The sequence below is a fragment of the Pavona decussata genome, unplaced genomic scaffold (assembly GCF_977016875.1).
Source record: "Pavona decussata unplaced genomic scaffold, jaPavDecu1.1 SCAFFOLD_9, whole genome shotgun sequence".
Taxonomy (NCBI): Eukaryota; Metazoa; Cnidaria; class Anthozoa; order Scleractinia; family Agariciidae; genus Pavona; species Pavona decussata.
In genome coordinates this window covers 1,574,906-1,599,525 of record NW_028145432.1, presented here as the reverse complement: position 1 = coordinate 1,599,525, position 24,620 = coordinate 1,574,906, and the positions used below count along the sequence as shown (strand labels likewise).

At 41.0% G+C, this 24,620-nt stretch overlaps 1 long non-coding RNA gene and 3 pseudogenes across 3 annotated transcripts in view; 1 reads left to right on the top strand and 3 right to left on the bottom strand.

Moving 5' to 3' along the window:
• LOC146488478 (uncharacterized) overlaps positions 1-24,620 on the bottom strand; it is a 247,934-nt pseudogene that overhangs the window by 178,944 nt on the left and 44,370 nt on the right. The window lies entirely within an intron of this gene.
• On the bottom strand, positions 3,036-7,568 carry LOC146488486 (uncharacterized). The gene is made up of 4 exons (XR_014866030.1): positions 7,499-7,568; positions 7,279-7,359; positions 6,898-7,004; positions 3,036-3,233 (listed from the first exon to the last, which is right to left on the bottom strand). It is a non-coding gene; the product is annotated as an uncharacterized LOC146488486 (long non-coding RNA).
• Positions 9,046-10,963, bottom strand: LOC146488485 (uncharacterized; annotated as a pseudogene).
• Positions 15,262-19,270, top strand: LOC146488484 (uncharacterized; annotated as a pseudogene). The gene is made up of 3 exons (XR_014865817.1): positions 15,262-15,362; positions 15,477-16,254; positions 17,974-19,270. The product of XR_014865817.1 is annotated as an uncharacterized LOC146488484 (transcript).

Here is a 24,620-nt window from a genome sequence, read left to right as displayed (position 1 = left end):
GACTGTTTATTCCAGTTGGTTCAGGTATGCGTTTACATAATTTCCATTACCTTTTATGTATAATAAACTGTAAAAACGTCTGATGTAACACTTTACTTTTTTGCACATTCGGTCTTTTCCAGCACAAAATATTAGTATTCAGATGTATTTTCAGTTCATCAGATGCGGAGAAAGCCGTTAATTAGACTAAACGTGAAGTTTTCAGTGTTATTTATTTATTTATTTATTTATTATTTTTATTTTCTGTGCTTGGAACCCTAGTCCTAGTGCTACTGACTGTGGTGGACAACTTTTTGTTCACTACCTCGTAAAAAGGTCCTTCTCTTGAGGAAAGTAAGACATCATAGTTACAGCTTTTCAGGCTTGTGTAACGCCCATGCTAAAGACTTATTATCCCTATTAAAGGAAAGTATTGAAAACTTTTCAATTGAAGGAAAAGAAGCCTGGTCCCAGCTCTTAAAAGTGTGAAGTTTGTGTCTTCGCCACGCCCTAATGCTAGGATTTTTAGGTCTGCATGCACCTTCCTTTAATCTTTAGAACATGGGAAGCAGCTTATGACGGTCTAAGTGAAATGAAGAGGCTGAAATTAAAAAGAAATAAGGTTATGTATTTAATTAAGCCACCCTCACCCCCCTTTCCCCTCTATCTTAGGAAGAAGTAAAATTTCGCTCTACACTTAAATCAGTGAGTGTATCTTTTTAAGTCTGTTCCTCCGGTGTATCTTTCGCATTGACGGTTTTTGTTGCTGGTCGCTACGAAAAAGAAAATTCAATAAAGAACTACGGGTACTAGTCATTTGCGCAAAAGTTGTCACAAAGAGTTCGTTATTCCAGATAAGCAGCTGGTATATAAAGCCATACTGTTAAACGCGTCCGTAACAAGGGGAGGGACAGGGGGGGACTCGAGCCCCGACCCCCCCCCCCCAGAATTTTAAGAAGCGTAAAAAACAATGTGTCAAAAAATAAATAATTAAAAAACAGTAATAATGTACAACAATCAATCTTGAATTCTGACGCTGCAAGTGCCTTTTCACAACCCTTAATAAATTGTTTATTACCTGACAGTTTCCTCCGCTAACATTTGGCTTTTATACAACAGCAGCAAAGGCAGTCCTTCCTTGTGAATCGGAAATAAGAACCAAAATCCTCATGACCGATTTGTGTCTTTTAGTAGGGAGTTAAAGATAACATGACGGTGATGGTAGCGAATTCGAAAACACAAAGAGAATTCGCGTTCTTTTAAACTTCATCGCGATAATTCCAGCTCCCACCTTTTTTTTTTTAATTTTAGACAAATCTTCCTGCGGACATATTCTTACTGCCTGATTCCAAGTTCACTGGAAAAAGAGAAAGGGAAATTTGTCGTCGTCTTTTTACGTCATTCTTTAAACGTGAACAAGTTTGGCAATTTCACGTGGTAGTCCGTACAGTGACGGCAAAGGGTCGAAAAGAAGTTTAATGTACCAAAAAGTGTGATGCAAGTGCAAAGTTATTGTTTTGCTTACTATATCTGCCCCTTTTTTGATGTTTCCAATTTGCTTTCCCCATCCCAGTTGTTTTAGCCTGACTACGGGCCTGTTAAAGCAATTCTTCCCGCCCCCCACCCCTTCCCTACTGCCTACTGCCATATCTCAGTGACCATCTAACTAATTTGCATATTTGCTGTCACGCAACATTGTTAGACATGTCTGAATCTTTTCGATTTCTTCTCTTCCCGTCGATAATGGTTAAAAGGAAGCGAGGGGAAAACAGAAATCTTTCTGATAAAGCAAGATAGGAGCATTATTGAAGGCCCTGAAGCTGTAATTAGCAGTTTGCCCGTCGCGTCGGTTTGTTTTCACTGGCAGTCATTTGGTCGCCAAACGATGTCGTGGTCGAAATTAGCCAACTTTAACGACCTTTTGTGAAAATCTCAATGGAGAACCCAGCCTGATATTTAGGTATGAAGTACATCAAGGCAATTGTTACTGAAAGCCAAAGTGTGAGAATATTTCGAGTTATACCACATACTGAAATGTGTGCTTGACCTTTGACACTACATTACAGAGTAAACCAGCTGTAAAAATATGCCGCTGGTTTTAAATTGTTTAAGTTTGCCAGATATCATAACAAACACAAATTCATCGGTTATCATATCAGAAAGAGATTGTCTTTCGATATAAGAAATCCCGATTTTCGTACGCTTCTTCTAAAACAAACGGGGAGACAATGAAAAGTGGCGATTTTCCGGTTTTAAATTCAATCATTTTTCAGTTCACAAGGCTTCGATCGATTTTCCTGATTTTCTCAAAACGCAAATGTTTCTGGCCAATTTAAGCCACACCATGATTCTTACTTTAGTAAAACCTTATTATGGACAAAAGATGAAAGAAATTGACTCTGCTAAGTTTCGCCAGAAAATTCAGATTTTGCTCGATTTTTCCTGACCGCCGCTCTTAAATTGGCGTGAAGTTGTAATGTCTGCAAACATATTGTGTAAAAACTCAAGGATCTTTAAGCAGCACAAGAACTTATAAATAAATAAAATTTTCACCTACAAGGACAGAGCATTTTCAGGTACTGTGAATATTGAGAAGTTTTGTAAGAGCATCAGTCTGAACCATCATCCATACACCATGTACTTGTCTCTAACCAAGTTGTTGTTTTTATGTATCAAAACTACTTTTCCTCTTTTCTTAGAAAATGCTGGTACTTTTTCTGTTTGATTATATTGCCAAAAATAGTTTCGCTTATTTATATTTCAACACTTGTTTTTCATTTTGTTTGGAAATGGTATTTCACTAAAGGGCTGTGCTCTAGCAATGCCCGGGTGCCACAGTTGACTAACTTTTTTTGGGTGACCATAAAAATTTACTGGGGGTTTGGGAACCTTTGACACCGTTAATTGTTCTCAGAACACAGCCTTGACTAACCTCTTCCAAAAGCAATATCTTCCACCGAGCATGTTTCTGCCAGCTTTTCAGTAAGCTCTAATTTTAAGGTATCAGCCGGATTCTGTTTGAAGTAGATTTTGTGGTTTCCAGGCCATATTGCAAAAGGCTAGAATATAATATGATCAATTTGAAATGCTGTTTACATGGACAAGTTATTTATTTTTTGCTTGTTAGCTTGTGTTATTGTTTTACTTACTTAGAACGGTACAAATTTTTTTTGCTTCGCTCCAACTGCTCTGGTTTGTTTGTGTTATTTTTCTTTTCCATTTACTGATTGGTTGTTGTTTGGTTTGGCTTTTCTCTAGCAGCATTCAAGAAACTATAACTCTTGTTAACTTAGTCAAGTCTAATAGTAATTGCTGCCCAGGTACATCACAACTTGGCTAAAAAGAAAGCTCTGGAAGATTATATTCAGTACTTATTTATTGAGTACTGTATTTCCTCTTTCCCTCCAAGTCAAAGTACAGTCAACTCTCTCGTAAGCGACCAACCTTGGTGCACAACAAAGTGGTCGCTTACGGGAAAGATCAACAAAATAAGTCTAATACTGGATTGATTGATTAATTACATAAGCAGATTACCTTATCAGCTAAAATTAGGCAAATAGACACTAATTTATTTGATTTTTTTTACATACAAGTTTCGGGAAAAGTAGAGTGGAGTGTACAGTACTTGTCAATGTGTCTCATGTTAATTAAAATCACCTGAAATTTAAACCGAACAAAACATAGGAAAACAACGTCAAACATGGGGTGCATAGTATTTGAAATCTTGATACTGTATTTACATTACTCGGTCGCATTCGACCCCTTATCCACGAAGTCTAGAATGCTCGATTGCCTCTGTGACTTAAGCCTCATGTCAACCAGAATATCAGACACTTTCGTGACTGCAGTGGACAACTCCTCACAACCCCGATAATCTGCAAACTCAGCGATCTGACGCACTAGATCGAGTGCTCCTTTTACTCCTTGCACCGCTGGTATTGGTAAAGGAGCATCGTCACTGCTATCATCACTGTCGGAACCAGTTGCTATTTCTGTCTTGATACTGTTTGAGTGAGTAGCGATAACCTCATCTCGTAGGGTCTCCTTCCAGTTAGGGTCGGCGGGATCTAAGGAGTGATAGGCATCTGCATCATCGTCGAAGACAGCGTAGGGAGCAGCGTCAATACCTTTCTTAGACATCTTCTGCACCAGGGCTTCAAGGTCTAGTAACTCCTCACCGGCAAATGGGTCATCGTCATCTTCATCCAAATCCATTCCAACATGTCTGAAACACTTACTGATCACCTCGCTCTTGACTTCGTTCCACGCATTTACCATCCATCGCACGGCCATTAGGAGGTTCACAGACTTTACTATCTCGCTGGCAGAATGTTCTTCGTCAACTTGACTAACGATATGCCGCAGCAACTTCCTTTTGTAGTAGATCTTCCACACCTTGATTATACCTGCATCCTGGGGCTGCGTGCGCGAGGTGGTGTTCTTCGGTAGAAAGGCCACTTTAATGTTGGAGAACATGTCCGTCAGCGAGGGTGGATGGCATGGTGTATTGTCTAAGAAGAGGATAATATGCCTGTCCTCTCTTTTCAGACGGTTGTTCAACCTGGTAAGGATAGTAACCATTATCTCGGTTCTCATCCACGCCTTCTTGTAGCTGAAGTACTGGGCACCGCAGGGATACGATGGATTTGCCAAACGTGCAAAGCAGCGCGGTAATCTGCTACTTCCTATCACAATAAGGGTCTCTTTGTCGCCCGCTGCATTGACAAAGAACGCAGCAGTTATTCGCTGCTTCGCATTCTTGCCGCCCCTACAGCGTTTCCCCTTTTGAGAGAGCGACTTCTGAGGCATCGCCTTCCAGAAAGAGCCAGTTTCATCCTCATTCCATATATCCTTCGGTGAGTAGCCCCTAGTTGGCTCTTTCACTCTTTCATTCCAGCTGTTTATCGTCTCTTGGCTTACATCTCCCCCTTCCACAGCAATGTTCATTTGGCCGATGTTATGTCTCTTTTTCCACTTGTCTAACCAACCACTTGTTCCTTTAAATGTGTCATCTCCAATTCTCTCAGCTATGATTCGCGCTTCTTCGATCAGCATGGGGCCATCAACAGGGATATTTGACTCCCTTGGTCTGGTGTACCATTTCCACAACAAACCATTGATTTCGCCATACTTTTCAACATTCAATCTCTTTTGAGATTGTGCGCCTTCATTAGAGTTCCACGATTCGAGAATCTTAGCTTTCTGCTTCAGGGTTTTGACGATCTGTGTTTCCCCGCGATCAAACATTTTGCCTAATTTTCTCGTCCTGTTACCCTCGTTAGATTTCCGGATGACGTCTACTTTTTCTTTCAGGGAAAGACATTTTCTTTGACCATCACTAGCTTCTGGGGGCATTGGTGGCTTCTTCTCTGTGGATTTCTTTGTAACTGGTTTGATGTCCTTAACTGGAATTCTTGCTTGCTTGGTCACCTTCGTGGTCGCCACGTCAGAACAAGAAAGGCAATAAGCCACCGATACACCGGCTTTCCAGCCTGGGCTGTCCTCGTCAGCAGGGGACGAACATTCTTTAGACTTGTTACACACAGGTTTCGCACACTTCAGACAAATCTTTAAGACTTCCAAAATGCCTCTGTTGAGCACACGTGCATGTACAAATGTGAGAAATTCCCGCGAGTATTTTATCTTTAGCTCACGTGTTAAGAATACAAAGTGCAGACAGCAATCAAATTGAACACCCACCACGCAACCAACGAGTAACACATGCAGTAACAGAACTGGAAATCTTCGTCATTTGCTTATCATTCAGCATCAATTCGCTCCGTTTCAAGCCGACATGGAGGGAAAGAATTTTTCAAGCATCACGGTCCATTCATTCATACGAGGTTATCATGTCTACAAGGAAGAAACAACATGGGTTCCCGAGATTGGTGAGCAACGTAGACTGAAACGTGAGCCACTAAATGAAAAAGATGGAAATGCGGTTGCAGTAGTGAGGCCGCTATCGAAAAATTTTACTGCAGCCGAACATCCCAACACCGTGTCAAAAGAAGATGAGATTGTCGGCCACAGACCATTACAAATGTCTCAGTATGTTAGCAAATTTTTGAAATGAAGGACCAACAATTGAAAGGCCATTATAACAGGAAAACGTGTAAATCGAGGAGCAGGCTATGGACTGGAAATTCCCTGCAGTTACATTTTCTACAGAGACAATGACATTTCTATTCCATGGCTTAAGGAAAAGATTGAAAGCACTGGCATTTTTCACATTGAATAACGTCTGGGCAATCTATTTTTTCTTCTGATGAAACTTTGTACTGTATATCATTTTGGAACAGATCACTGTAACAATTCCAGTTTACCTACCTACCTAATTATAGCCATCTTCTCTGTCGGTAAACTGTTATTATCTGTCAGCAGTCCGGGGTACTATCATTAAAAATTGAACTTTTGTCACTTCTGAGTGGTGGTTTACTAACGATAATACATCATTATGTTGGGTGGTCGCTTACCGGAAACAGAAAACAAAAGAAAATGTCAAATTTCTGGCCAAAAAAGTGGTCGCGGTCCCTTTAGAAACTTGAGTGGTGGTCGCTTACGAGAGAGCTCTTGGAACAGTATTTAACTGAGAGACAAAACGGTTGTTTACGAAGTGGTCGGTTACGGGAGGTGGTCGCTTATGAGGAGTGCTCGCTATGAGAGAGTTGACTGTACTGTGTATACCAATTTTTTTTTTTATGCAAGCTTGAAGGAAACTACTGGTTGATTAATATTGACAATCAGTGGCCTGTATTTTAAGTATAAAGTCAACAGATGAAAAGCATAATTTCATTAAGTTACTGTCAGGATGAGAGGGCATATTCATATGTGCCTGGAAAAGGGGAGCGAGTAGGGCTTAATAGAAGGAGGATGGTATAATGCTTTAACAGTCTATTGGAAGTGTAAATTTTCACTTACCTTGTATTTGAGTAAGTTGTTTAAAAGCCTGAATTATTTCCCGCTGTCAATGTCCTTTAAGACGTTTCTGTCAACCATTTCAAGGGTCCTTCTGGAGATTTCGGCTCCTTCAGTACAAAAAAATTATACTTTATATATAAAGGTCAACCAAAATTACATTTTAACAGAGGGTACAGCTCGCTAATACATCTTGGGAATGTGAAAGGCCCTGTAGGTAGAATCTTTTGTCAGGTATTTTTAAACTGAAGCCTTAACTCACCGCATCGCAATTGTGACATGTCGCCACGGAAAACTACATTTTGACCCCCGGACTTTGACCACACAAACAAATCGAAGCGAAACACAAATTAAACCACAAAATACAATGGAGAGAGTAAAAACCTTTGAATTTGAAAACCTCTTCTTCTTTGAACACTGCAGCCTGATCTGCCATCCACGCTCTCAGATAAGAAGGACTCCAATCTATCAAAGCCAAACACATAAGCTTAACTGTATTAAACATGAAAAAGTCATGACAGGAGTCGAATACGATCAAGCCCTCAAATTAAAAGAACGTGGCAAGAACTGGCTTCATATTTTTTAAACATTAATAATTACTAACCTTTGACATTGAAGGGGAGAATGCCAGCATCGATACCCTTGTCCATTGTATATAAGAGTGTCGGAACGGCAAATAATTAACGTGATGGATATTATCCATCACTATTCACCTCCACTTGGGTGAATACTTGTTTTAGTATATACAACACAAGCTGAATAAGAGGTGGACCAAAAATTACTTTATTTTTGACAATATACCTACAAATAGTGGGAAATTTCAAATCTCGTACTCAGCGTGGCAAGCGATTTCTTATTATAGAAAGTTCCGTCTCACTTTCTTGCAGACAAATAAAACTTCTGGAGGCACTTGTTTAGTTTTTCACGTGTCTTTTCTTCGTTTGTTGCATGAAATTTGTCCTGTTGTTGAAATTATACTGCAAAACATTAGATGTTTCATTGTTTACATTGTAATTATAGTGCTCGACAGTTTTCGTAAACAATGCATTGTATTTTTATTTTTTTGCCGTAGAATATGAGGTTTGAAAGATTAAATAACTTACCATGTAATGCCGTCAAACGAAAAATTGTTGCCATTTTTGTATTTTTTTTAATAGCCGTCTCTTTTATCAAAATATTTTCCTCTTAAGTGACCGTGGCAAAACGGGAAGCCATCTCGTTTCTCTTCAGTTGCTCGGAGGTGAATAGTACTTGGTTAATCACCTCCGAGCTAGCCAATCAGCACACGCAAAAAGTACTATTCAGTTAAGTAGTATATACGAAAATATAATATCGCTGGCAGAAATACTTTTTCTCTTGCAAAGATTGCGCGCAAAGTTATAAAATGGCGGGAATAGATAATTATCCGCGCGCATCAAGGAGTTGGAGTGCGCAAGACTTTTAGTCCCTAGGTTCTCCCGGTCAGTGGCGCACTAAAAGATGGCCAAACTGTCGGATAATGAATCTCGAGCTTCTCTTTGTCTTTGCACTGTTAATGAAAAATCCGTAGATATTAATTCAAAATCACATGGGCATGTTCACTGCCCTTGTGAAGTACGCTTGGGTGAAGTCGTTTATCCAAGAACAGCATGGAGAAAGCAACAAGAAAGCAAGACTTTCCATTGAACATGGGGACTGCTCCTTACCAAACTTGGAAGTGGAAACACATGTAACTAATTTTTCCGATGCTTCTGAAAGTGCAAACGGTTTTGCAGTATACTCAGAAGCTACATCGTCAGGATATTGTGAATTTGCTGAAAATGTAAGTGACCTTGATGAAACGGCTTCCATAAACAGCGAATTAAGCTGCAGTTCAAACAGCAGTGAAAACATGACTGTGGATGAGGAATGTAATATTCTGAGTCCATTAAACCAGCCAAAGTTAGAGAACACGACTGCCTTTAATTCTAACCGTGGACAACGTGTTTCATCCAAACTGTTCTGCTGGAAAACTACTGGAGGAGCGGTTACTAAGCTCACAACATTCCACACTCCCCCACTAAGTCATGAAAACTATCACATTAATGCTCCCAACCCATGAAAATATCGAACAAGATAACAACAACAAATGTATGGGAGAAAGGGGGTAGGGGATGAAGTGCTTGAGTTGCCAATATTATTGGAATCTTACAAGATGAGACAGGTACAATGTAAGGTGGTTGGGAACGAGAGGACTCACACAATAATAACATTTGTCACACAACAACAACCAGGCTAAAGAGAGGTCCTAATCCTCTCTCTGGAGTCCTAATCCCCAGGCCATGAGAGGTGGTAATCCTCTCCCTCTTTTTCATGAGTCCATCAAGTCCCCAGGCTACAGAGAGGTCCTAATCCTCTCTCTGGGATCCTAATTCCCAGGCCCCCTGGGGACAACCACAACAACAACAAAGGTTTAGCTCATTGTTACCATGATAAGAAGTTCATTGTTACCATGGTAACAAGGATATATGGGGGGCCCATTCTGCCACCAAAACTGACCATGTGAGTCTATGGGGCAAAGGGGCGACCTGTATGGAGCACTTCATCCCCAAAAATACACAAAGTGTATTCCCCATAGACGAACAATAAGAAGAAAATAAGCTCATAAAATCAATCTAGAATATACAAGACTGCAAATGGAATTCGGCCATCGGAAAGTGGCCGACTAATGCTGTTGGTAAGTTTCGGGAAAAAACTTGGAACCCGGGCCCCTTTGTATCCAATATCTGCACCATACCAAAGACTGTTACATAAACTCAAGACAAATAAATGGTCTGGGTGGTCAATAAGCACCCTCTCTAGGTTATTGACATTAATAGGAGTGGGTAAGGACCCAGTGAATGCTTCACTTTCTCCGGGAAGGGTTGGAGTGAAGGGTTCCCTTGTGTCCATCCCTTGCAGTGTCTCGATCGTGTTCCCTGGGCTCTCGTAGTTTCCCTGGAAGTTTGGGGCAGTCACGTCCCGGGTGTGCCCCTGCACACTTGTTACAGACATGTTTGAAACTACAGGGGTCCCTGTTGCACCACCCACTACGGTTGAAGTTATGGCAAGTGCCTCTGCGCTCGGCCCCAGTTGAGACACTACTAGTTTGGGGTCCATTTGAAAAAATAGGGTACTCCTCCTTTAGCACAGATGGTGCCACCGTAAATATCGTAAGCCATAGCTGCTGATCAATTTCCGACCACACACGGGTCTTATGTTGACCAGCTTTTTGGCGGAATTTATAATCATAAATTGCCCATCCTAGACCCTTATGTACCCGTGCAGCATACCTAATCAAGCTAAGGTACTGTAATAGCTCTTGGGAACGCAGAGGGAACTTCTGCGTGAAAACGCTCATATACGTCGTGAACGCGGTGGTCCACTGATCAATTTCTGTGATAGAGGTGGATGTTTTGCCTTTCTTTGAGACTCGAACAACTGAATTGTCAAGGGTGAGTACCAGAGTATCATCCTCATTGAACTCTGCTAGACTTTTTGGAAGGAGCTTTGATAACTCAAAGAACTCACCGGACTGTATATCCTTCACGTATTGCGCAGGGATGTCCTGGAATGGCGCCGCATGTTGACATACATTCGATGGAGTTGCTGTTTGCTGTAGTGTGACAGGCTCGATGGCTGGTGTGGCGGGAATGGGATTTGAAGCTGTTTGCGAGGAACTTGGCTGCAAAACCTGAACAGCGGCCAGAGCTGCTTCGTTGGCGAGTTCCCTCGAGGCAGCAGCGATAGACTCCTACACCAGTTGGCGAATTGTATTTAATTGTCCTTGCGAGAAGGTGGCATCGTTCGCATTTGCGTTGACCACATGGTCTTGGGAATTTACCCCCACGTTGTTTGGTAGATTTGGTTCTCGCAGATTTGCGTTTGAAGCCGTGACTTGGGGACCAGAATCTCTTAGCCGGTTCAAAAGAGTGGCCCTGTTGCCGGTGGAAGCAATCTTCTTTTGTCGGCACAAGTTTCTTAGTTGTTGGACCGAAAAACTGTTCAGAAGTGCGGCATCGGCGACCACATTCCTCTCTTGAACGCGGGACTTTCGATGAAGTGGCGGCATTGTCCTTGTCTGTGTACGTAAACTTGAACGGAAGTTCGTAGAAACAAACCAAAACACGCTAAAAAACTCCGCTAGAGCGAAGTTCAGACGAGTAATAACGGCAAAAATTCACAATTAGCTACAATTTCTCAAACAGTCTCTGGGAGGTCAGAGAACTTGAAGTGAACTACAGTGTGAAGATACGGCCGCATGGTCTTTGACTGACATGAAGGAAAAGCATGAATGTGATTGGTCTAGAGCTAACGCGTCACGAGGGGAAAAAGAGAATCTTGTCACGGTGGAATATTGCGTGACAAACAGTTTGTTTCAGAAGGGTAGCTCATCTCAATTCTCTGACCTCCCTTTCATGGTTGTTTGCATTAACTTAAATTTATATTACTTATAAATTGGCTATAAATCAACAACAAATTTAACTTGCAGTTCTTAAGTGTCTCAGTCCTAATAACCTAACAAATCACTTAGTAACAAAATCAGCCAAGTATCGAGGGGCGTGTCTGTTCCTCGTAGGGTAGCGTTTTTCTGGGACACCTTGGGGAGCAGACGGCACAGGCTCAATCACTGCTGCTGGGGTGTCTTGACTGCTGGTCAGAGTTTCTTCCACCTGTAATTCTGGCTTTTCAGCTTCCACCGATGCTGGAATACGGTCAGCTGGGACTTCCTCTTGATTAGGAATAGACGCTTGATGAACACTGGACCGCTGTATCAGATGGTCTTGGTGTCTTCTCAACAGTCGTCCATCTTCCAGTTGAACTACAAACGAAGTTGGACTAGTTGACTGTTTCAAAACTCCAGGTACCCATTTTGGTCCTCTTCTGAAGTTGCTTGCATACACAATTTCTCCTTCCAGCATGGTCCGTTCCTTAGCATGCCAGTCATGTGCCTGTTTCTGAGAAGTCTGGCTTTGACGTACTTTCCTTCCAATTTCTGGGTAGACTAGGTCTAGTCTCGATCTGGGTTTCCTCCCTAAAAGTAATTCTGCTGGCGACACTCCTGTTGAAGTCTGAGGGGTGATTCTGTAACGGGACAAATTTCATGCACTTCCTCCACTTATTTTCTTCATTCCCTCCTTGAATGTTTGTACGGCCCTCTTAGCCAGTCCATTTGACGCAGGGTAGTATGGCGCAGTTCTAATGTGACGGATTCCATTTTGTTTGAGAAAATCTTCAAACTCTTCGCTTGTGAAGTTGCTACCATTGTCTGTGACAACGATTTCCGGCAGACCATGTTTTTGCAAAAGTGATTCTCAATTTCTCAATGGTTGCACTTGTTGTTGATGTGTTCATTGGAAACGTCTCCATCCACTTGGAGTGGGCATCTATCGCGATAACGAACATTTTTCCAAGGAACGGACCTGCATAATCTAGGTGAAGTCGGACCCAGGGTTTATGAGGTCATTCCCAGGGATGTAAAAGAGCTTCTGGCGGTGACTTCCTGTTTTTCTGGCAAGGACTGCACTGACGCACTTTCTGCTCCAAATCTGCATCCATTTTCGGCCACCACACATAACTTCTCGCCAACGCCTTCATGCGGCAAATTCCAGGATGTGTCTCGTGTAACCCCTCCACCACTCTTCTTTCTATAGCGGGTACCACCACTCGATTTCCCCATAGCAAACACCCATCCTAAACACTTAATTCATCTTTCCTTGTGAAGTAAGGCTTGAATACTTCTTCTGAGTTGTGATTAGGCCAACCTTGCTGTACATACTTGACTACTTGAGACAGTATCGGCTCACATCTGGTTCCGGTTCTGATTTCATTCACACTCACTGGTGTTGAATTAAGGAGTTCCATTGCAAAAACAGTTTTTACAGGCAACGGTGTAGTCGGCGGACTAACAGGCAAGGGCAGTCGGCTGAGGGCATCAGCATTGGCGTGTTCAGGTCCTGGTTTGTAATCAATGGAGTAGTCGTAGGCAGCCAGCGTCAAGGCCCAATGCTGAATCCTCGCTGCTGCCATAGTAGGTATGGCCTTCTTCCCATTAAACAATGATTCTAACAGTTTGTGGTCAGTCACCAAGCTAAAGTGTCTGCCATAAATGTACTGGTGAAATTTCTTCACTCCAAATACCAGCGCAAGTGCTTCTCTTTCCAAGTTGGAGTAATCTTTTTCTGCATTGGACAGGGTCCTGGAACCATAAGCGATTGGATGCTCTGAGCCGTCTTCCATTTGATGAGAAAGATCGGCTCCCAAACCATACTTTGATGCATCGCATGCCAAGGTTAGTTTCTTCTGACTGTCGTAGTGGACCAGAATTCCTTCGACTTCTGAAATGCATGCATCTGCTCTTTACCGAAATGCCAACAAGTCTCATTACGTAGCAACCCATGTAGTGGAGCCAACACACTTGACAAGTTGGGCAGAACTTTCTGGTAGTAGTTAATCATGCCCAGGTACGATCTGAGCTCTGACACATTCGTAGGTGCTGGTGCATTGGTAATAGCATTGACCTTGTCTTGCAACGGTTGAATGCCTCCCTTGCTGACCTTGTGCCCCAGGTAGGTTACTTGAGGTTCCATGAAGACACACTTTTCTTTCCGCAGTCGTAAGCCCGCGCTTGCTAGTCATTTCAAGACTTCTTCCAGGTTGTTTAAATGATCTTCGTCAACGGCTCCAAACACTAGTATGTCATCCACCCGGACGATTACATAAGGAATGTTCCACAGTAGATTCTCCATATTCCGCTGAAATATTGCTGGTGCTGACGATATTCTGGAGGGCAGACGGTTGTACTGGAACAATCCTTTGTGTGTGTGTGTTGATGGTGGTGTACTGTTTGGACTCTTCATCCAGAAGTAATTGCTGATAGGCCTGACTCATGTCCGGTTTAGTGAATTTTTCACCTCCTCCTAGAGTTGCAAAGAGATCTTCAACCTTCGGGATAGGGTAACTGTCCAGCTTAGACACTTGATTGACAGTTGTTTTGTAGTCTCCGCAGATACGAATGGAGCCGTCTGGTTCTAGGATAGGTACAATGGGGGTCACCCATTCAGAGAACTGAACAGGTTCGATTGTTCCCTCATCTTGCAGTCTTTTGAGTTCAGCCTCAATCTTCCCTGTCATGGTGTATGGCACTGGTGTCGCCTGTGAATGTTCCAAGTCCTTCTTGAAACACGTCCGAGCATTGGTTGATCAACCTTCCAAACGGAGACTCGTGGTTGTTTTCATCAACTTGGATTTTGAACAGCTCCTTCTAGTTGAGTCTCGGAACTCTCAACCAGTCCCTTCCCAGTAAGTTAGGCCCTGATCCTTCCACTACGAGTGTTTGCAGTTCCACTTCTTGCTTCTCATAAGTTACAACAACGTTCACAGTTCCTAAGACCTTGACTAATTCACCTGTATACGTTCGGGGCTTTACTTTAGCGGTTCTCATCTGCGGTTGATCCTTCGCAGAATTTCCATCAATTATTCTCTTGTAGGTTTCTTTATTGATGACCGTAGCTGCAGCGCCGGTATCCACTTCCATACTCGTCTGAACTCCGTTAAGTTGTAGGTCGACTTGATATGGTTCTCTCTCCTTTGCAGCTAGGTGAAACATCGTGTATTCTTCGCATTCTTCCTCTGCCTCTTCTGATGTCTCCAGGCGTTGTGTGTTTCCAAACTTGTTGCTGTTTTGAAAACTCGTTTTACCTTTACTGCAACACTTGTTTGCTTTGTGACCCTTCTTACGGCATCTATAGCACTCTTCTTCTTTATACCTGCACCTATCCGCATCATGAAACTGGCCTCCACAACAATAGCATTCTTTTGATTGCCTCGGGTTCCTTGGCGGCTGTTTTTGTTTCGGTGGCTCCTTGGCCACGCGGTTAACTTGTGGTTCTTTTGGTTTTTTGTTCAGATTCCCCTCATTCCCGTGCTTCAGATCACGTGTATTCCTGTCGGCGGTTTCCATCATGTGGCTAATTCCATCGCCATCTTGAATTCCAGTTGACTTTCCGCCAGTAATCTGCGCTGTATGAGTTCATCATTCACACCACAAACCAGTTCATCACGAAGCATTTTCTCCAGTTGGTCATTGAATTCACAGTGCTCCAATAAATTCCTCAGTTCGGCGACATATTGTTGTAATGTTTCTCCCGGTTGACAAAAACGGCTGTTAAATTTGAACCGATAGACGATTGAAGAGGGTCTTGGATTTAGATGATTCTTCACCAGGTTGACTAACTCTGTAAACGACTTGTCGGTCGGCTTCTTTGGATTTACTAAATTCCTGATTAGCTTGTAAGTTTTAGCTCCACATGCGCTTAGCAGTACCGCTTGCTTCTTGTTGTTGTCCGTAATTTCATTCGCCACGACGAAATGCTCGAGTCGTTCGGTGTACTCGATCCAGCTGTCGTTCTCGTTGTATTACTCGATTTTCCCCATCAATGCCACGTTTTGATCCGTTCCTCGTCGCCAATGTAATATTCTGAGTCCATTAAACCAGCCAAAGTTAGAGAATACGACTGCTTTTAATTCTAACCGTGGACAACGTGTTTCATCCGAACTGTTCTGCTGGAAAACTACTGGAGGAGCGGTTACAAGCTCACAACATTCTACAAGGAGGAAACTGATCCCGGTTCTGATGAGGATGTTTATGATAGTAGCCGTGAAGGAGAGGATGACGTTGATAAATTCATTTTTGATGCAATTATAAGAGCTCTTGAAATGAAGGATCAAATGGCAATCTCTATCCAGCATTTTGAAGATCTCTTATGTTGGGGAAAGGAGCTTTATTTCAAAAACAATAATGCTGCTGAGAATAATATGCCTACTCTGTGGCCTTCTAAGTGGGATGAAGTGTGTTCACTGCTTGAGAACATTGGATACAGCACCCCAAAACTGTACTGGGTTTGTTTGGACTCAAGCCACTCTTGCTTGTATAGTTTACTTGGAAATAAAGAACTGTGGAAAACATGGTAGCATACTCTATTATTACTTAAGCATTGCAAACAAGGTCAAAAGGTGGTGTTCATCTCCTTCAATGTGCAAGAAAATGACGCTTCACTGGGAGCAACGTGACCATTGGGTGCCACCTGACAGGAAAACAGGCTGGAGGTAAAAAGGAATGCTGAGATGGCAAGCGTTTTGCAGAATTAGCATACTTTTGGAGTCCAGATGAAGAGTGGGTTCTCCCTGTCAGATGTCCACAAGTTGATTGCAAGACTGTTATATCAGCCAATATGATCTTAAAATTACCGAAAGTTGCTGGTAGTGTTGATGAGCATGAAATACAGTGCCATGGATGTTATCATACTTTCAACTACAAGATCGAAACAGCTAAAGGAGATCCAAGGAATATTGCATATGATGGTTAGTACTTACCCCTCGATTGACATTTCATACTAGCTATATACATGTATATTTCAAGTAAGATTAAGAGATGTGTTGGCATACTATCTAAGATAAGGCACTCTGTGACCGATTTGGTCCTTGTACAGTTGTATTACTCACTTATCTATCGCTTCCTGACTTATAGTTTAATAACTTGGGGGACTACATATCAAACAGCCCTCCTTCCGCTCATCACCCCACAAAAAAGAGCTGTCAGAATAATAACATTCTCAGAGTATAATTGCCACTCTAGTCCACTCTTTCGGAAATTGAAAATACTTAAAGTAATTGACTTATTATACTTGTATTGTGCTTTGTTTATGTATGACTATTACTCTTATAGATTGCCCTTAATTTTTAACGATTTTTTTTAAAGTATCAACAAAGTGCATAAGTATCAAACAAGATGGGCATGTAAGATCTCATACTATCTGCCTAAAGCGAGGACCAACTATGGCAAATTTAACATTCGTTTTTTTGGAGCTAAAGTTTGGAATTCCATTGAAGAGTCATTAAAATTCAAGAGTCGTACCTGTTTCAAAGTCCTCTTAAAAGACTCGCTTATCTCCAACTACTGACTGGCTCATTGATGTACTTTATTTTTCAGTTTTTGCGTGTGCACTTCCCCTTGTTTATTGTTATTTTTGTGTGCGCGTGTGTGTGTGTGAATGGTAAATCGTGTCCTTAGTTCTATTTTAATGTAGGGTATTTGTAAATTTTTCCGCTTGGCCCAGCCACTTAGCTCGATTAGCTTGCTATTTCTAAGTGGCTGTGCCCTCTTCTTTAGTAATTTTTCTTTCTTGCATTAATGTAACATGTGTGTGAATGGTAAATCGTGTCCTTAGTTCTATTTTAATGTAGGGTATTTGTAAATTTTTCCGCTTGGCCCAGCCACTTAGCTCGAGTAGCTTGCTATTTCTAAGTGGCTGTGCCCTCTTCTTTAGTAATTTTTCTTTCTTGTATTAATGTAACACTGTATAATTTCTGGGCACGAATAAAGAATGTTGTTGTTGTTGTTGTTGTATATTTGGAAAGTTCCTGTATACATGTATTGTGGCACTACTTGATATACAAATTGTATATTCTGCCATTTTTTATTCCTGAATTCATTTGTACATATTGATATCCTTCAATTGGGGACGAAACTCTCCCCAAATAGTGAGAACCGAACAACAAAGCGAAGATAACTTTTTGTGCCTTTTACCTTTGGGAAATCTTATTTAAGAGCAACAGGGTGATTGCCTGAAATTTTGAAAGGATCCCCTAACATGTAAGTGGACCAGAATCCCTCTTTTGGAGGTATGGTTGTAATTTATTTTAATCCTTAAGAGGTACACCAATCCTTCAAAAGGGTATTTCCTATTATCTCTCCACCTTAATGCTCTAAAAGCTACCAAGTGTACATGTAGCTTTTAGAGCATTGAGCTTGAGAGAAAAATACCACATAGTTAACTCTACATGTGATTATTTTCATTTCAGCACCATGTAAAGGTACATGTACCAAAGCACTGCTTTTCACCCTGGTCACTTTTGTAACGGAGTATTCACCTAAGCCTTTTTCAACCAAGATCTTGCAAGAACTACATGTACATGTACTAATAGTTCATTTTGTTGAAATCAATCCATTCATAACCATGTGCTTAATTAGGAGCCTTAAATAAAATAAAAATAATGTATGTTGTTTGTACTTCTTTTTAGCAGATTGGGATGGATGGCAACCATTCAGTTCATCACTCCGTGGCTGTGGGGCTATTGAGGTCACTATAGCAACAATGTCAAAGGTGGAAAGATGTAAAGCTAAAGAGGTGTATGTGGTAGAAATTGTGCCATCACACATGCTTTCAAAGAAAAGGCCTATTTCGTTAGATCCTTTTCTGGAACCACTCATTGTAGATATTGAGGATGTTTTTATCAGTGGCATTCAAGTGAACTATAAGTTAGCCACTTGTGGGAAACCAGCTGGAAATACAACCATTAGAATCTAATGATTTGGTTTTCTGGAGACCATAATGGCTGGTGTGAAGTCGGAAAATTTATAAAAATGGGGAAATGTGGTTGCGGGAGTTGCAAGCCTGAAAGTGTGTATGTATGTTCCTGAAACATCCCATTACTATTATCCCAACTTTAGAACATAAGGGCGCTATCCAGCAGAAAAGGAGAATGTCCTAGACAATTTGGAATTGGTAAGTGACATTGCCTCAGAGGAAAGAATAAGTGTTAGATGTCGTCTCTTTAAAGAGAGTGGCTACACTGGGCTTTCGATCTTACATAGGTTATATTACCTTTATGGCTTTTTGTATGATAGAGACATGGCTTATGATGAAATGCATACAATTCATCTTAACATTGTTAAGAATGCTCTACTGAGCTTGAAAGAAGAGGAGGATGATATTGTTGATTGGACCACAGCAGATAAGCGTTTGAAGGATTTTCCATGGACCACAGAATTCAAGAGTTCACGCATCCCAAAGGATATTGAGAAACGTCTTGGTTACTGGAAAGCTGATGATTTGACCAAGTTTGCTTTTCCTGCATCTGAAGTTGTGTTCAGTGGCCTTCTTTCACATGGTCAACAAGAAGAATGGTTATGCATTGTGATGCTGTCACTTTCCAAGAAATAGCATTAAGGTATGGCATTTTGCTCGAAGATCGAAAAGGTACAACAGCTTGCACTATGATTGTTCATAATCTTCTTCATTTCAAAGAAGATACAATGAATTTCAGTGGGCAAGACAATTATTCTTGCTGGAACAAGGAGAGGGCAGTTGGGCGATATGTACGTCAGCCCAACAATCACAAAAACATTGAATGCACTTTTGCTGCCACTGAAGAGCGCCGTGAGGCATTAAAGTTTCGAAGAGAGCCTAAAGAGCTAGGACCACATCCAGAAAAAAACAGACCCAAACAAATTGTGGGAAAAATCTATTGAACAGGCAAGGAAACTGTATTGCACTCATGAACAGATACATCGCCAAGCAGATAGAACTGGCATTCTTGTAGGTGTTTCGTTCATGACGGGGGAAGATGAGTTCGGATTTCGTTCAACACATACTAAACATCAAACACGCGATGTTTATCTTTACCTCATGGAAGAACAACATCCGGGAACTTTTTATTACGTAATACATTTGCACAGGCATCCCATTACATATAATGAGACTATCCTTACACCCCCACTTGATCGCACTTACATGTCCTAGAATTACATTCACATAATTATTATTACAAAAAGTGAACTCAACATAAGATGTGTTACCTCTTAAAAGGATATAAAAATAACAATATGAAGTTACGCTTGCATATTACTTGTATACTTCTGTCTTAAGAACCAAAAATATAGTTCCTGAACTTTTGCCACTGAAATTTAGTAATTGGTTTGGTCATTGGTCATGACATCAGCTACCATTTCGGCAGTGGGACAATACTTAATGATAATCTTGCCTGCATCCTGCGCGCTGCGAATGAAATGGTATCGAACATCAATATGTTTCGATCTTTGTCGATTGGCTGGGTTCTTGGACAAGGCGATTGTGCCTTGGTTGTCTTCAAAAATAAAAACAGGGCCACTTACCTCACCAATGTCCTTTATCATTTGAGTGAGATACATACCTTCTTGGACTGCTGCCGCCAGAGCAATGTACTCAGCTTCACATGGTCATAGGGCCACTGTTTATTGTTTCCTTGATTTCCAAGAAATAAGAGGACCGGCTCTGTTCAAACTGAAACAGTACCCACTGATACTACATCTGTCATCTGTAGATGACGCCCAATCAGCATCACTGTAGCCTATCAGTGTAAGACCATCATCACACTTTCTATAGCACAATTCAAACTCAAGGGTCCCCTTCAAGTATTTTTTTGGGTATTTTATTAATTTCTCACCTCAGAAGTTACAGCCAAAAAATACAGACAGAATATATAGACTTATTTACTGACCCCCCTCCTCCCCCTCAAATAATCACACACATACACTTAACACGACACACAATCACACAGCTAACAACAAGTGCTTAGACAGGAATTAAGATATTATAATATAAAATTGTGGACGCATGTTTCGAAACACCTATTTATCTTCAAAAGTGACACTTGCCCCATTTCAAAGACTGGGCTTGCCTTTTGTTCTTCCATGTAGAACTCTGGCATTCTAATAAGTAAACTGACTTGATTCGTCCTAAGAGAACATTAAAGAGTGGTTTTGAATTGTTGATCCTACAATAGTATATACATTGTTTAGCAATGAGAATAATGTGATTCAACAACAGAAAGTCATCCTTCCTTTGCCAATCACTGAATATTGTATCTACAGCCGATAGTGATTCAACCTTGATATTTATGTTGTTGCACCACATTACAAGTTTCTCCCATAGCGTTGCAGTGAAAAGGCATGTCACAAATAGATGTTCAAGGGATTCGTCATTCACACCACAAAAGGAACAGGCTGAAGAATCTATTTTGCTTATTTTCTTTAAAAACATATTTGTTACTAGATACCTGTTCAAGACCTTATATTGAAATTCTCGTGATTTTGTGTCAAGAGCGACTTTAAACGGCAAGCTACAAATTTCCTTCCATTCCAAACAGACATTATCAAAGCTTTCATTATATCTCAATTGTGCTGTTGGCAGAGTTACTAATCCAAAAATTAATTCCCTATAGATGCTTTTAGACAACGCTTTGTCAATCAAAATATCTTGATTATTTAAAACAAGTTGAATTTGATCATAAAGGACAAATGGTCTTTTATTCACGTACCCATTCATTTTCAGAGATTGCCGCCACGGTGCAGGAATAGCGTCGATAAGGGCCATCAGATCAAAAACGTCTTTCGGAGAAAAATCCAGCTGGCGTACATTGCATTGACTGATAAATTGTTTACCTTTCGTGACTAAATCACCTATTGTGATTAATCCCTTACTAGCCAACCTTATATTGAAGACAGATTTACCATTAATACAAATGAATTTGTTATTCCATATGACAGTGTTGGATATTTCTTCATGTGACATTTCAAATTCATTCTCATATGCAGCTGTGGAACATTGTGTAAAACACTTAAACTTTCCTGGTAAAAGCTTGGAAGATTAATAGGGAGTCTTTTTAACATCAAAATCACAACAAAATAATTTTATCCCCAACCGGTTTCAGGTAGTGTGACAAAATTGTTTTCCAAGTACAAGGTTGCTCATCTGCAAATCTCTTGCAAACCATTATTCTTTGGGTCTTAATAATAGATTCCAAATGCGGGGCGTCCATTCCACCATCTTTAGTGTCACCAATTAGGGACATTCGTTTTACCTTGTCTTTGCCTTTCCTTATAAAATCAAAGATGATCTTATTGGCCTCAGTTATAACTTCTTTATCAATGCAAATTGAACCAGCTCGATACATTAACATCGGAATCACAAAGGTTTTTATAATGTGAATTCGTCCGATGATTGTCAGATTCAAGTATTCAAGTATCGCAACACATGTTTTAAAGCTATCCAGTGTCCCTTCATGGGAGCAATCAGGAACTGTGACAACTTTGTAACAACCCAGCATATGTCTGGTCTAGTGCATGTCATCGCATACACCAAACTACCCACTGCTTCACGGTATCGTCTAGGATCCACAGGGGTTTCACCTTCAAACTCAAGCTTCTGTTCTGAAGGTGTAGACCTTGGCTTACAATTAGGCATCTCAAATCTCTCAAGCACCTTAGTGATGTACCCCTTTTGGTTCATCTTTAAAAAGCCATCTCCTTGCTCAAAGTGAATACCCAAAAAGTATGAAACTCTACCCAGATCTTTCATATGAAATCTCTCCTTCAGCATTTCTTTAGCTTCAGACATTAGCAATATGTTGCTTGCTGCTTTAATAAGTCGTCTACCCAGACAAGCATAGCAATAAATCCAACATGTTTGGTATACACACAATTGTCAACAGGGCTTTGAACAAAACTGTTCTCCAACAAGAAACAGTGTAATACATGGTTCCAATTCCTACCCTGTACTTCATAACCTTACCTGTCTCTAGGATATACACCAGATAGGCGGGGCTTTCCTTATCAAACCCAAGAAAAATCCCTTTTGTGCATCTGGGATCTAATTTCTTCTTATCCTGCTTATATGCGTAGCTCTCTGATCTGAAGACTCTCATGTTTGACAAATTTGGCTTTTTGCCAGTGATAGCAAAGTATGCTGTTTGTTTCAAGCAGTTGTTAAAGCACCTATTGCGTATGTACGCGGCAGTCATTACTGCATAAGGCCAAAATTCTTTGCACAAATTAGAATGCAAGAGTGAACATCTTCCCATTTCAAATGAGGTTCTTCAATGTCGCTCTGCTGTCCCATTTTGGTGGAGAGAATAAGGTGCGGACATTTCATGCTTTATCTTATTTTTCTCCAGCAGAGACTTAAACTTCTGAGAAATAAATTCACCACCATTATCCGACCTAATACATTTGACCTCACCATATGGAGCTGTGTTTGCCAAAAAATTTTGGGTTGCAGCTATTGTGTCACTTTTACTCTTTATAAAATACGCAAATACTGCACCTGAATAGTCATCAGTAAAAGCTGTGGAATATCTGAAACCCTCTCTAGAGACTGGATCAATAGGTCCGGCTAAGTCAGTATGAACCAATTCTAATAGCGCAGTAGCTCGCGCATCTCGATTTCTATTCCTACGTTAGGTCATCTTCCCTTCAATACAAACATTACAATCTCACGGTTTGCTAGAACTACTATCGCTTATTTTCATACCTTCCACTTCATCTTTCATGCCAACCCTTCTGGTCACATGTATAGTTAACAGAGTCGGAGTCAGAGTCATTCTTGTTGAAGGTACTGAGATAGTACAGTCTACCATGCTTCTTGATGTTGAAATTGGTTCCATCCTTGTAAACTAATTTAGCAGAGTCTGTATTGAAACTTACTGAAGCACCTCTTTCAGTCGCAGCTTGTACTGAGAATATATTCTGAGGATACGTTGGAATGTATAATGCATTCTTCAATGTAACATTGACACGATTTTCAGTGGTATCCATGATGGTTATTTCAACATCTCCTCTCTTGAGTGCCACATTGTTAGATCGTGTTCCATCTGCTAATTCAATGTAGCGCTTCTCCGGTGCGAACTTGTCATCAAATTTGCTGAATTTGGATTCATCATTGATGATGTGAGTAGTTGCACCACAGTCTACCAGTAGAGCATTTGGCTTCTTTGTAGCACTTTCACCCGCATGGTTCTCAAACGCAAATGAATGCTCTGCTTCTTAGTCAGAATCCTCCAAAGTCTCAGACGCTTGCTTTACTTTGTTAGTCTTATTTTTCCCTTTGCGTCGACATGCTCTATCACTGTGAGATGAGTTATGGCACGTGTTACACCACTGTCCCCATCTGTTCTTATTATTACTCTTACAGAAGCAAGCAATGTGCCCTGGATGGCCGCTCTGATAACAGACAATCTCCGACTGGGATTCCTTCTTGTATTCCGTTTTCATCACAGAATGACTTCCCGTTGCTACGCTAGTTCGCTCAGTGTCTTTGAAGCTTTGTAACTCGACTTTAAATTCGCTGAATTTTTGTTCTTTATCGCTCTGTGTTATGACGACAACAAACGGTTTATATTCTTCTGGTAGACCTTTGAGTACCATCGCTATGAGTAGGCGATCTGTCACGGTTTTGCCGGCATTTCTAAGAGCTGTTGCCGCTGTTTCTGCTCGAATAACATAATCTGTCACTGTCTCGTGCTCCGACTTCACAAGCGATGTCAGTTCCGTATACAATGGAATCACCCTTGGTTTGCCTGTACCAGCATAGTGTGCTCGCAGGATCTTTAATGCTTTCCTGCCGTCATCTCATGCATCTCTCATCACAAGGGCAAGGCTTTTATCATCTAGAAATTGTATTAACTCGGCTAAAGTTTCCCCTTTCTTAGCTGCGGTAACATCCACGTCGTCAGCTGCAGTAATGGAATCTTTCAACTTCCATAATCGCATATATCCGAGAAACTTGACTATGGAGGGGGAATTGGGACAAAAATGTAACTGAATCGAGGTTCATGCCATTGGACCATTAACGCCATGCCACTGAATCATACATCATTCTATCCGACAATATGCTTCATGTCATTGGATCATACGTCATTCTATCGTATCTTATATTAATTTTTTTATGTCATTGGATGGGGCTTCATGTCATTGCCACGCATCATTCTGCTAGAAAACCACATTCCCTTTATTGGATCGTAGACCATTCACTCGAACTATATACATCGTGCCACCTGTAGAACGCTGGTACAAGTTCTCAAATGAAAACGGACGGCCAGCATCTAAGATCAGTATTTTTAACTCACCCACA